The following is a 13,667-nucleotide window of genomic DNA, read 5'->3' on the forward strand; positions in this document are numbered from 1 at the left end:
GCAATCCGATGAGTGTTGAGGATCGCGGCGGGTATCGTTATTTTCTGATCTTCACAGATGATTTGAGTAGATATGGGTATATCTACTTGATAAAACATAAGTCTGAAACATTTGAAAAGTTCAAAGAATTTCAGAGTGAAGTGGAAAATCATCGTAACAAGAAAATAAAGTTTTTGCAATCTGATCGTGGAAGAGAATATTTGAGTTACGAGTTTTGTCTTCATTTGAAACAATGCGAAATAGTTTCGCAACTCACGCCACCTGGAACACCACAATGTAAAGGTGTGTCCGAACGTCATAACCGTACTTTATTAGATATGGTGCAATCTATGATGTCTCTTACCGATTTATCACTATCATTTTGGGGTTACGCTTTAGAGACAGCTGCATTCACGTTAAATAGGGCACCATCTAAATCCGTCGAGACGACACCTTATGAATTGTGGTTTGGCAAGAAACCCAAGTTGTCGTTTCTTAAAGTTTGGGGCTGCGATGCTTATGTGAAAAAGCTTCAACCTGATAAGCTCGAACCCAAATCAGAGAAATGTGTCTTCATAGGATACCCAAAGGAGACTATTGGGTACACCTTCTATCACAGATCCGAAGGCAAGATATTCATTGCTAAGAATGGATCCTTTCTAGAGAAGGAGTTTCTCTCGAAAGAAGTGAGTGGGAGGAAAGTAGAACTTGACGAGGTAATTGTACTTCTCCCTTATTGGAAAGTAGTTCATCACTGAAATCAGTTCCAGTGATTCCTACACCAGTAAGTGAGGAAGCTAATGATGATGATCATGAAACTTCTGCTCAAGTTACTACCGAACCTTGTAGGTCAACCAGAGTAAGATCCGCACCAGAGTGGTACGGTAATCCTGTTCTGGAAGTCATGTTACTTGACCATGACGAACCTACGAACTATGAGGAAGCGATGATGAGCCCAGATTCCGTAAAATGGCTTGAAGCCATGAAATCTAAGATGGGATACATGTATGAGAACAAAGTGTGGACTTTGGTTGACTTGCCCAATGATTGGTAGGCCATAGAGAATAAATGGATCTTCAAGAAGAAGACTGACGATGACGGTAATGTTACTGTCTACAAAGCTCGACTTGTTGCGAAAGGTTTTCGACAAGTTCAAGGAGTTGACTACGATGAGACCTTCTCACCCGTAGTGATGCTTAAGTCCGTCTGAATCATGTTAGAAATTGCCGCATTTTATGATTATGAAATTTGGCAAATGGATGTCAAAACTGCATTCCTTAATGGATATCTTAAAGAAGAGTTGTATATGATGCAACCAGAAGGTTTTGTCGATCCAAAAGGTGCTAACAAAGTGTGCAAGCTCTAGCGATCCATTTATGGACTGGTGCAAGCCTCTCGGAGTTGGGATATACACTTTGATAGTGTGATCAAAGCATATGGTTTTATACAGACTTTTGGAGAAGCCTGTATTTAAAAGAAAGTGAGTGGGAGCTCCGTAGCATTTCTGATATTATATGTAGATGACATATTGTTGATCGGAAATGATACTGAATTTCTAAATAGCATAAAAGGATACTTGAATAAGATTTTTTCAAAGAAAGACCTCAATGAAGCTACTTACATATTGAGGATCAAGATCTATAGAGATAGATCAAGACGCTTAATATATTTTCAATGAGTACATACCTTGACAAGATTTTGAAGTAGTTCAAAATGGAAAAGTCAAATAAGGAGTTCTTTCCTGTGTTGTAAGGTGTGAAGTTCAGTAAAGACTCAAAATCCGACCATGACAGAAAATAGAAAAGAGAATGAAAAGTCATTCCCTATGCCTCAGTCATAGGTTCTATAAAGTATGCTATGTTGTGTACCAGACCTATTGTGTACCTCACCATAAGTTTGGCAAGAGGGTACAATAATGATCAGGGAGTGTATCACTGGACAACGGTCAAAAATATCCTTAGTGGAATAAGGAAATGTTTCTTGGTTATGGAGGTGACAAAGAGTTCGTCGTAAAGAGTTATGTCGATGCAAGCTTTGACACCGATCTGGGTGACTGTAAGTCTAGATCTAGATACATATCGAAAGTAGGAGAAATTAGCTAGAGTACCTCCGTGCAAAACATTGTAGACATAGAAAATTTGCAAAATACATACGGCTCTGAATGTGGTAGTATCGTTGACTAAATTTCTCTCACAAGCAAAACACGATCACTCTTTGGGTGTTGATCACATAGCGATGTGAACTAGATTATTGACTCTAGTAAACCCTTTGGGTGTTAGTCACATGGAGATGTGAACTAATCACATAAAGATGTGAACTATTGGTGTTAAATCACATGACGATGTGAACTAGATTATTGACTATAGTGCAAGTGGGAGACTGAAGGAAATATGCCCTAGAGGCAATAATAAAGTTGTTATTTATATTTCCTTATATCATGATAAATGTTTATTATTCATGCTAGAATTGTATTAACCGGAAACTTAGTACATGTGTGAATACATAGACAAACAGAGTGTCACTAGTTTGCCTCTACTTGACTAGCTCGTTGAATCAATGATGGTTATGTTTCCTAACCATAGACATGAGTTGTCATTTGATTAATGGGATCACATCATTAGAGAATGATGTGATTGACTTGACCCATCCGTTAGCTTAGCATGATGATCGTTTAGTTTGTTGCTATTGCTTTCTCCATAACTATACATGTTCCTATGACTATGAGATCATGCAACTCCCGAATACCGGACGAACACTTTGTGTGCTACCAAACGTCACAACGTAACTGGGTGATTATAAAGGTGCTCTGCAGGTGTCTCCAATGGTGTTTGTTGAGTTGGCATAGATCAAGATTAGGATTTGTCACTCCGATTGTCGGAGAGGTATCTCTGGGCCCTCTCGGTAATGTACATCACAATAAGCCTTGCAAGCAATGTAGCTAATGAGTTAGTTATGCGATGTAGCATTACAGAACGAGTAAAGAGACTTGCTGGCAACGAGATTGAACTAGGTATTGAGATACCGACGATCGAATCTCGGGAAAGTAACATACCGATGACAAAGAGAACAACGTATGTTGTTATGCGGTTTGACCGATAAAGATCTTCGTAGAATATGTAGGAACCAATATGAGCATCCAGGTTCCAGTATTTGTTATTGACCAGAGATGAGTCTCGGTCATGTCTACATAGTTCTCGAACCCATAGGGTCCGCACGCTTAACGTTCGGTGACGATCGGTATTACGAGTTTATGTGTTTTGATGCACTGAAGGTAGTTCAGAGTCCCAGATTTGATCACGGACATGATGAGGAGTCTCGAAATGGTCAAGACGTAAAGATCGATATATTGTAAGCCTATGTTTGGACATCGGAATGGTTTTGGCTGAAATCGGGAGTATACCGGAGCACCGGGAGGTTACCGGAAATCCCCGGGAGGTATATGGGCCTTATTGGGCCTTAGTGGGAGAGAGGGGAAAGGAGCAAAGGAGGGGGCGCCCCCCCCCCCCCAAGCCCAATCCGAATTGGGAGGGGCCCCCCCCACTTTCCTTCCTCCTTCCTCCTCCTGACTTCCCTCCTAAATCCAACAAGGCAAGGGGGGGATCCTACTCCCAGTGGGAGTAGGACTCCCCTTGGGGTGCGCCTAGGAGGCCGGCCCCCTCCCCCTCCTCCACTCCTTTATATACGGGGGAGGGGGCACCCCATGGACACACAAGTTGATCATTGATCTTTTAGCCGTGTGCGGTGTCCCCCTCCGCTATAATCCACCTCGGTAATATCATAGCGGTGCTTAGGCGAAGCCCTGTTCCGGTAGCAACATCATCACCGTCATCACGCTGTCGTGCTGATGAAACTCTCCCTCGAAGCTCTACTAGATCGTGAGTTCACGGGACGTCACCGAGCCGAACGTGTGCAGATCACGGAGGTGTCGTACCTTCGGTGCTAGATCGGTCGATCATGAAGACGTGCGACTACATCAACCGCGTTGTCATAACGCTTCCTCTTACGGTCTACGAGGGTACGTAGACGATACTCTCCCCTCTTGTTGCTATGCATCACCATGATCTTGCGTGTGCATAGGATTTTTTTTTTGAAATTACTGCGTTCTCCAACAAGGTCATCCTTCAACAGCACCTCAAGGCCACGGCCTGGGAGGAGGGGAGGGTGAATAAGGTGCCTTCTGCCGCAGTATGGCATCGGCCGTAGTTGTGCGACGCTCGCCGGAGTAGTGCGTTGGATGGACCACAGTGGAGCAGCTGTTGGAGACCATGAGAATGAGGGGCGGCACTAGAGGAAGGAGCAGCCGAGGAGATTTGGCCCTACCCGCCGGCCATGTAGCCTAGCTGGACAAAGCACCATCGAGGACCAGGCCAGATGGGACCACTGGCGATGGCTCGCTGGAGGAACCCTAGCGCTGCAGGTAGGGGATCGAGGTAGAGGGAAAGGGGAGAGGATATGCAAGCGGGCAGGGCAATGAACGCTTGCGTGTTTGTTTTTACTTGAGGGTCAGGTGTGACGCGGGCATGAGCAGTGGCATTTTGAGTAGAATATAGGCAGACAACATAGTCATTTCACTATTCCCTTTCCCTTCAATTTTTAGTGAGCTTCTACCCAAAACACTCCCCTCCAAAGCGAAATAAGTCAAGCCCAAGCCCATAACTCAAAAATGACTTCTTTACATCTTTTATGGCTTATTTTGACAATAAGCTCTGAAAAGGCGGAATATAACTGGCCAGTAACCTGCAATTCAATTATGCATGCAATGATGAATCACTCATGCCTGCTATAGTGTACATTTAGGCATCATACTACATGGCATAACCTAATACATGTGCATTCCATTGTAGAACCTAATACATGGCATAACCTGCCTGCTGTAGTGCACATTTAGGCATCATCATACATGTTTATGTTAGTTCATACATTGCACATGATGTTTAAATGTCCCTTAAATCTGGTCAGTCAAGTGGTGGTCTTTAAGCTTCCTTATGTGCTTCGTCTCTTGAGATGTAAGATTTGCTCACACATCTATTCAATTGCTTGTTTGTATCAGCCAGCCATACTAGGACGCTTTGCTTTGATTACTTGATGCTCTTGACCTAACACTCTAATAGAGCTTGTCAATGATTTAAACACCAAGGGCTGTTGTAGTAGGGGCTTGTCTAACTCATAGGTGACATAAAGGTTTGGTTGTAAACTAAAGTAGGCTCTCCAAGAGTATCTGGAGATCCAGTTCGAAGGTATGTCTATTTTTTACATAATGCACATATAGTAAATGCTCATTTCATTGTGGGCAAGTGCAAGAGATGTGGCATGTTTCATTGTTGTTTTGTTATAACCCCATCCTTTTGTGTTGTTCACAGACTGGAAAGTATACATATTTATCTTTCAAGGAGACGAGTAACTAGTTTGTGTCACCTTGTAGAGGGGGTGCAATGAAGATAAGATTGATGATTTCTAAGTACAAGATGTTAGGAAGGAGCCTTGCAAGAGAAGTAGGAGCAGCACTGAGCCTGTTCAACCAGTTAAGGTAAGTCATTGTATCCAACTCAATAGTTCAATTGCTTTTTTGTTTCAGGCATAGTTAATTTTCTCTTTTCAATTGCTTTATTTGTCCTCGATTAATGAGATGCCCAAACAATGATGCCTGATGTTGGGTACTTGTATAACTATTAGTTGACATAATTAAAGGCCTTACCATTTAATTACTCCGGCGAAGTGTGCCTGAAGCTTTGAAGTCTATTAACCGACTATTACTGCACGAGGCTCACAATCTAGTTTATACTAGGCTAATGATTGCATAGTTTTGCTTGTTGTAGTAGGTTTGTATGAATCCCTCTGCTGTTCATTATGCTCCCTAAGACTTTAATTGAGCTACAGAATGGCCAACTGCTTGCTTACTTATATGCAACGTGCTGTCTAAATTGTAACTTGTTTGTGTTTTGGATTTGGCCCCAACATCATGCTCCTCTGGTGAGCTAAGAGATATTTCTGTATGTGGGTTGCATAGACTATCATTTTTATAATTTTTCAAATATCGCCTGCTTATGCTTCATGATGTGTAACATTATTGTTAGTCATGTTTTATCATGTACAAAATAGTTTGTCTTGCTCGCTTCATTGTTGTAACTATATTTTTGCCCTAGTCATGTGTACTTACATAAACATTTTAGGATGAAGTGACATCAACACAAAGATCTGCGAGCAGTGCGGCATGGTCGTTACCGAATGATTATGGGTTGGAATTGGAATGTGTTGATGTTATCGAGCATCAACTAGAGGTGGCAAGACAACGTGTACATGATTCTCAACGTACAATCAACAAGTTGAGACGGGACTTGCGGGTATTAGATGCAGGAGTCAAAAAATAAAACAAGACACTGAGGTAACCACAAAGGAATTGGAGATTTTGCAGACTGAAATTTGTGCTATCTGAATCCGGCTAATCCTATTTTTTGAAGAGATTATAGTTCAAATGGTAAGTTTTGTTGATGCGTGTCCATGATGTATGAGCTTTATTTGTCCAGTGTATATAATTTCCTATTTGTGTACGCTTTATTATCACTGGTGCTAAACTATAATGCCCAGTGGGTATATTCGGATGTAATTTCTTTATTGCATAGTGTAGGATTATTCTACATTTCTATGCCTTAGTCTTTTTATTGTATAGTGTATGTTTTTTAAGGCGATAGTATAGAGTAGGATAATTCTTGAATATGCTATATCATTGAAACGCGGGCCAACACGCCCAAACATTTCCTGGACGCCATACAAACGAATAAACATGTGTAGTCAAAGCGGGCCTTAATTGAGCTGGTCAAAATAATATTTAGTGGTTCCCAAATGATGTGGCCCACCGTAACAACGGCTCTTCGCAGGACGTTAACAGGCCAAAAGCTCGATAGGGCTGTATAAATGGAAATGGCCCGCGGGCCTCTAGCAGGCCGAAATACATGTCAATTTTGTCTCGGTCCTTTTACTTTACGGGCCAGTAAGAGGCCGAAAGTGCTATGGGGCAGAGGAGGCCCAATTTGCAAACTAGGCTTTTAACAGGCCGAAAGTCGCATCGGGCTGAAATTTTCCCCTACGGAACATGGGCCCCTACTGGACCCAAAGTCAAAGGCCCAACTGTTGTGCGGGCCGTTAACAGGCCGAAAGACAAAATGGGCTAGGAATTGGCCCATTTACCGAATGGGCCGAGGACAGGCCGAAAGTCACAACGGGCTAGAATTGTCCTGACTGCAGAATGGGCCGAGAAAAGGCCGGAAGATGTTTTGGGCCGTTAACGAGCTAGAAATGACGATGGGATGCTAACAGGCTGAAAGAAGCTCGGGACGTAATTGGGCCCAAAGACATAGCGGGCCGTTAACGGGCTGAAACTGACGATGGGCTGGAAATTGTCAAAACTAGAATGTGCCTTTGATGGGCTGACTCTGTGTAACTTGTATGGGTCATGCTTGTAAATGGGCCCGACTCAAGTAGGCCGCTAATGGGCCGACCCGCTTATTTTGACATGCCCGGCCTTTTAACCTGAATGGGCCACTGTTGGGCCGAGACACGTGTCGACGTATCATAGGCGCGTTCCGCCCATTCGCTGGATGGCAACTGTTCAAACGCCGGGCCGACACGTGGATCTACCGGCCAATGAGAATTTTACACGTGGAAAATCCCCATTGGTTCGCGCTGTTAACGGGTTATCGGATCCAAGCCGGAACCCGATAGCTTAACGGCGACTCGTTACGGTGGATGCCACGTGTCGGTTACCCTTGACGAAAGCACTTCTATGACGCGTGATTTATCGTCATGGAAGTGGACACTTCTGTGATGATAATTTTTGTAATGTCATGAAACACTTCTACGACAGCACAGGTATGACTATCTTGATTCTGTCATAAAATCGTCATGGATGTACATGCATGATAAAAAATGTGACCTACTGTGACAAACACGTATCATCATGGAAGTGTATTTTTTGTAGTGATGTAGATTGTCTGGGTCTGCCTACTGGGTTTGTTACTACTTCCCAAAAGTCTCGATTTGGTCTACCTGACTACTTCACAATGAAGTTTAGTGGCAGAAGAGTGTGACTAGGTCTCGCGGGTAAAGTACACAAACTTCTGCATAGTGTTAAACAGTGATCACGATTAGTCGCGTCCTCGGTTATGGACAACTTTGAACAAATTGGTCGTGAACTATTACCGTGATCTCATTACCTATTCTTAAATTAAAACTTGATGGGTAAAACAAAGGGAATAAACCACCACTCGAAGTCTAGTATGGTGTGGTACCATCGGTTAACCGACAGGGATGGTTTAGGACTGCTTTGTAATGCCGTTGGCTCATGTATCACTATAGGTTGTTGTGAGATGATGTATGTTCTATGTATACAGTAGACCACCTATATACAAAGATGGGGCAAAACCTATTATTCCTTTCAGCAAAGAAAAACCAGCCTTCACTTGCCCCAAAAGCATGATTAGTTCTGTTATACTTTCCTAGTGAAACTTGCAAATACAATCTATGTATTGATCCTTGTGGACGCAATGTATCATGTTGCAGAATTCCGGTAACGAGGGAGAGATACGACTCTTACGTGTGAGTGGAAAGACGCCATAAGCTGTTATTGTATTTCGGCTGCATGATATTAAAAGCTAGCCTTATGCTAAGCATGTATGTAATGTGAAGAAGACTGGATCTGCGATGTAATACTATGACACGTGATGTATCTTGGTATTTTGGTTTTCATCATGGATCGTGTGTGTCAGTCATTGATTCAAGGACTGGCACAACAAAGCACAGAGATTCGGGGCCTCTATCAGAACCGGTCGCCACAGAGTTCTAGGGAACAACCGCGCCACTCAGGGCGCACGGCCATTCACTCGGGAACCTTGTAAAAGCATTGCAAATAGCTCGTGTAAAAAGCCTTTCAGTAAACTTAGTTGTACGAGTAGTTTGTATAATTTATGAAAAATTATGTGATGATTAATTTTATCAGGGTGGAGCAGCTGAGACGGGACCGCGCGGGAAGGTGTGGCCACGGCGTGACGGCGGGCTGGTGTGGTGAGGCCGCGCAGGAAGGTGTGGTCGTGACGCGGCGATGTCATGTGGGAGCGAGGGATGCGTGAGGGTATCCTGGTGTGAAATTTCAGGTGGTTTTTAGCCCGTCAAATTATACTGAAAGGTCGTCTTCCTTTTTTATAAGGGGTGTGCTACGCGTTCGTTAAAACATCCGCCGCCTAGCGAGCCGTCTGATTATACGATGTCAACAGTCTGCTCCTCTATTCTATTTTTTGCAACAAGACCCTTGTTGTGAACCTCATTCCTGCAACAACACCCTTTTGCAAAATTTATTCTATTTTTCCTACAAGAAGACACTTGTTGCAAACCTCATTCCTACAACATGACCCCTGTTGCAAAATTTGCAACAACATCGCCAGCCTCTTCTCTATATTCCTCCAACAAGACCATTGTTGCATTTTTTTTGCAACAAAGACCATGTTGCAGAAAACGTCACCGTGTCACAGACGCCATTGCAACAGCGTTGTTGTTGCAGGAACTACTGATGCATGCGGTACCGGCGTTTTCGGTTGACCTTGAGGACGTGACACCACGGCTGTCTACGCTGGTGCCTCGCAGAGGAAAGAGAGAAAGGAGAAGGAAGGAGAAGAGGAGGGGCGCGGGTGGTGGAGCAGCAACATTCGGTTTCATGCGTATTCATGAGATTGAACTGGAGGTAGGAGACAAGGTTGGAGGTTGGGAAAGATATGAATGAGATGTGTTCGTTGGAGATAAGAAGGAAAAGGAGAGAGGTGCTGCAAGCCCACGTGGGCACGTGGCGCACACAGAAGACGGTGGATGTTTATCGTGGGATCATTTTCCCTTTTATAAACACGAGGGAAATTTAAGAAAATACTCCGTATATCGGAACCTGTAAAAAAATGTTTACAAGAGTTAATTTAAAGGCTTTGTTTGAACTCAACTCCTCTTTTTTTACAAAGAGGGGAGCTGTTGGAGATAGTTGAACGTTGCTTCAAAATCTGTCGCCATGCCATTTTGCAAAGTGAAGTAGAAGAAGAAAAAATCTTGTGGAAAGCTCCTGTAGAAAGCGACAAGAAATAGGATGAGAGAAAACGAGACGAGACGTTCAAACTAGAAAGGCTGCCACTCCCCTGTTCCCCGCCGGCTCGCTCAGCTCCGCCTCTGCGCCTTCTTCTGCACCACCACCACCACGCCACCCATCCCACCCACACCACCTCCGCTTTTCCCAGTCTCCTTCGCTCCGTTCCGTTGCGAGCCCAGATCGATGGCGCAGCCGCAGCCGCATCCGTCCTCGTCCTCCTCCGCGCCGCCGTCCTCCTCGCCGTGGGTCATCCTAGGCAGCATCCCGCGCGTCTCCGCACTGCCGGACGCCGGCGACGTCTCCGTCGCGCTGGCGGCGCCGCCGCGCGTCTCGATCCTCACCGTCTCCCCGCGCGTCTTCCCGGACCCTCCCACGCCCCGCAACCCCCTTCGTCCTCGCCGCCGACCCCTCCGGCCTTCTCCTCCTCCAGGCCAACCTGCGCTGCGCCCCGACCCGTGAAGTCATCAATCGCCCCGACCACCAGGGAGTCACCTGGAAACTCATCGACTCTCGCTACTTCGTGCTCGACACCACCACCGGCTCGTCGTTCCAGCTCCCCGACCCTGAGGACGCCATCATGCACCAGGCCCTCCTCGGCCTTCTCGCCTCCCCCGGGGGCGGCGGCCACTACATGGTCGCTGAGCTCCAGCCCACCTTCGGCAGCGACGAAGCCACGCTCCTCTGCTTCTCCACGGAGGTAGGAGAGTGGATCGAGAAGCCCGTCCACTACCCGCTCCCGCCACGCCCGCTGGCTCCCATCTGCGTGGTCTCGCACCACGGGAGGCTCTGGTGGGTGGACCTCTCATGGGGCGTCATCACCTGCGACCCCTTCGCCGACGACCCGGTCCTGGGCTTCGTTCCCTTCCCGCCGGGGAGGGTGCTCAGGTACAGGGAAGGTTGGGGAGTCACCGACAAGTTCCGTTACGTGGGGGTGAGCGGCGGCAAGCTGCGTTTCGTCGACATGTACATGCGTAAGCGTGCAGGTGCTGGTCGCGGCGGCGCTCACAACACTCCCAAGGTAAGCGTGTGGACGCTGGGCGATCCAGACTCGAAGGAGTGGACGCTGGAGCAAGAGGCGAGCTTTGCCGAGATCTGGGCCGATGAGAGCTACAAGGCGGCCGGGCTGCCTGAGAAGATCCCCACGGTCGCGCTCATTCACCCCAAGAACCCCGACGTGGTCTACTTCTTCCTCAAGGAGCACCTGTTTGGTGTTGACGTGCGTGCTCGCAAGGTGGTGGACTGCCAGGTGTATGGTCTTGTTGCGCCGACGAGCATCTGCTTGGCCAGCCGCTTCGTTCGGGCTTGGGAGCTGCCACGGGCGCTCTCCTCCTCAGGTAAATGCTTTGCTCTGCTGCCCATCATCATGTTTTAACATTTGCCCTCCTGAATTACGTAGCTTTTACAGTAGTATTCTCAATTGTTACATGAGTTGCTTCAGAAAAATACCTCTTTTCTGATTGATATTGTGTTTGTTTCGTGTCCCTGCACGACTATTTCGCGAATCGATCGTACTTACTCCCATATTACATGGCATTTCCAGCATCTTTATTTGCCTCCATGCCTTACTGATCTGAGATTATTTGTTAGTGTGAATGTGATGCATTTACCAACTTATCTTGCTAAGAGCATAGCTAACTCTACTGCGCGCATCTGGATATTTCTGTTTGATATTGTGTTTGTTTCATGGCTCTACACGACCATTTCTAACTCTACTGCAACTGCATATTTCTGCACAAGCATGGCTTCTCTAGTTGTTCAGTATTCATCTGATATATTCAAATGGTTGATGCATGGACTACTTGAGGATCGGTTTGCTCCCTTGCGGTGCTAATTAAGGCCATAGAGTGTGCGGTGTGCACTAATATTCTTCCTGGGGTCCCAAAAAATGATGAACATGCTGAGGAACTAGTTATCTTGACTAGGGGAATTACCCGGACCATGCTGAGGAACTAGTTGATCTAACTAACTAATTGTAGAACTACTTTTACATGCATGTGTACAATCCATGCTGAGGAACTAGTTATCTTGACTAGGGGAATTACCCGGACCTCTTACTGTGAATTTGTGAATGGGTGAGAATCAGATTTTACTACTGTGCTCTATAACCGATAGTATTTTAGAGATTTTATACATTCGAGAATGTTATTAGTTAGCTAGATCAACCATTCCCACTTCCCTGTATGTATATAAATTTAGTTGTTTGGTTTATCCTTGAGCTTTGCTAGCAGTACCAAGTCTAGTGGGAAAAGTACAAAAAAAAATATGCTACAGTATATTATGTGTTTGATATCCAGATTTGTGTGACTAATACTGCTGCTCGTCTTTGAAGGGGAGTGGTCTAATGGCATCAGCTTGGCTGAGAGCGCCAATGCGCGTCCATACCAGCCATCGGCAGGGGATTATCACTTGGTTGGGGCCTCCAGGATAGCATGCAAAGGATGAATTGGAGGTAGGAACATGAAGCAGCTAGCTGTTTATGGGGCTAAGTCAGTTTGCCATAGCATTTGTGCTTGCGGAAACACTATGGAATAGTACTTGAGTTTTTATCATCTCTCCTTGGATGGAGCACTTGTACCGGAAGTGTGACTTGGTTGTGCGTGATCGACAGTTCCAGTCAGCACTTGAACTGTATACCAGGCTGTGATTCTCTCCAGTGATTTGCTCTGTGCTGAACTCCTTTTATGATCTCTCCAATACATTTGAACTGCATGCCGGGCTGTGATTCTCTCCAGTGATTTGCTCTGCGTTGAACTCCTTTTATGATCTCTCCAATACATTTGAACTGCATGCCAAACTGCATTTGAACCTCTCTATTTACTTCCCTGCATTTGCTCTGTGTTGTGTTGGATTATGGATGGCTTAGGCCCATATAAGACAATAATCCTTGGTTAATCTCTAAGGCCCATGCATGTGTACGGCAAGTGGTGGGAAGTGTGGGAAGTTTAGTACCATACTGCTACAGTAAGAAGAGTGAGACCTCTTTATAAGGGCCGCTCCATCATTTGCTATTGGGAGCTTGGGAATAGGAGTTGTACACGCGCGCTCCTCCTCCACCGCCGCCCGCCTTGCCATGCCTTGCCTCATCACGACGCGCGCGCGCTGCGGGTTGTGGGAGTGGAGTGAACCCTAACTCGGTTCACTCACTCCCTCTCGCACAACCTTCCTCTCATTGTGCTGCTTCCGGCGATCTCATCCCGACGACCGCGTGCACGGTTGGTCGGGAGAGCAGGTGCCTCTGGAACCCTGTCGTTCGAGATCCTGCCCGGGAGAATGGTAATAAGGTTTTTGGGGAGCGTCTCGACGCGACTGCTCCCGAACCGTCCCTGTCTGCGTCTGCGTCTGCTTCCACTACTTCCCCTGCATCGACTCCATGGCTGACAACGAAGCCGCCAAGAAGAAGGCCTCGGTCGAGGCTGCCGCCGCCGCTTTGGCCTGGCCAACCGGAGGGTATGACTCGTTCATCCCCTATTTGCTCGTTCATGTGTTGGCCGTATATATGTTGTACATAGATGTTTGGGTTCTATGTACTGTACGTGCTCACATGCTTAGGTATCGGTATGAGATGCATACC

General features: G+C 46.0%; 1 pseudogene; it reads left to right on the forward strand.

Moving 5' to 3' along the window:
- Positions 1-10,133: 10,133 nt before the first annotated feature.
- LOC125548286 lies at positions 10,134-12,841 on the forward strand (annotated as a pseudogene).
- Positions 12,842-13,667: the final 826 nt, after the last annotated feature.

The sequence above is a fragment of the Triticum urartu genome, chromosome 3 (genome assembly GCF_003073215.2).
Source record: "Triticum urartu cultivar G1812 chromosome 3, Tu2.1, whole genome shotgun sequence".
NCBI classification, from domain to species: Eukaryota; Viridiplantae; Streptophyta; class Magnoliopsida; order Poales; family Poaceae; genus Triticum; species Triticum urartu.